Source organism: Entamoeba histolytica, genomic scaffold (genome assembly GCF_000208925.1).
Source record: "Entamoeba histolytica HM-1:IMSS scf_1104750519113 genomic scaffold, whole genome shotgun sequence".
Classification (NCBI taxonomy): Eukaryota; Evosea; order Mastigamoebida; family Endamoebidae; genus Entamoeba; species Entamoeba histolytica.
In genome coordinates this window covers 27,229-28,565 of record NW_001915071.1, presented here as the reverse complement: position 1 = coordinate 28,565, position 1,337 = coordinate 27,229, and positions in this window count along the sequence as shown.

The following is a 1,337-nucleotide window of genomic DNA, read 5'->3' as shown; positions in this document are numbered from 1 at the left end:
ATTATCATTTCTCCTTTCATTTATCATTTATTCTTATTATTCTTTTGTTTTATATTCTATATCATATATTCATATCATTTTCATTTATATTTTATCACTTATTATATGTTATAATAACATAACACTTATGATTGATTATATAATAAACATCATGTTTAAATTATACATATAAATAATAAACATAAAAAGAGTAAAATATTTTTCATTAATAAAATAATATTAATTATTTTACATCATTAAATTAGACACTTTTTATTGAATATTTCTAATTTTTACAATAAAATTGTACAATTTATTTCCTCTTTTATTACATCTTTGTGATTTATTATTTTTATATTCTTCTTCTACTTTCTTTTTATTCTTTTATATATTTATATTCTTTTTATATTATTTGTTTTTCATTGTTTTTCTATTTCTTTCTTCTATTATTTATCACTTTTATATTCATTTATTCTTTTTATTTCTTTTTTATTAATTCTTGAGTATTGTATATTTCTTTATTATTTCATTTATGTATTATCAAAATATATGTTTTATTGATTTTATGTTGAATAAATTATTGAATAAATCAATATTTTCAATGTTAAATATTCATTATTTATTCTGAAATGTTGTGTATATTTATTATATTAAATGAATATGATGAATGAATATCAATATTATTGTTTATTTGATTTTAAAAAATAATAAATGAAATAAAATAATGAAATAAAATAATGAAGACAATGAAATGATAATGAAATAAAATAATCTAATATTGAATATATCAAATAAAGAATATATTGAATATATCATTATTGTTACTTTATTATTTATTATTTCAATTATTAAATATTAATAAATTATTATTCATGAATATTTAATTGATTGATATTTTATAATTTCATTTTCATTTTATTTAATAAATGAAATATAAATAATAAATGAATGAATAATAATGTAATATATGAAATAATAAAAAGAAAGATAAATAATAAAGAAATATGATGTATTTAATATATAATATAATTTATTATCAAATATAATAATAATATCAAATGATGAATTATTTTTATTTCAAAATATTTTGCATCAATAAAATATGTTGCTAAATATTTTGCATCATTAATTTTTTCATCATTAAATTTTGCGCTTTTTTTATTTGTTTCAATAAAATTTGCATCCTTTATTTTTTTTCATTTTTTTCTTCTTTTATCATCTCTTTTGTTTTATTACACTTTATCTTCTTTCTTTTTATATTCTCTCATTTCTACTTTTATTCTTTCTTCATCATATTCTACTTTTTACTTTCTTTTTATTCTTTTATATCATTCATTCTCTTCTTTTTCAATTATTTG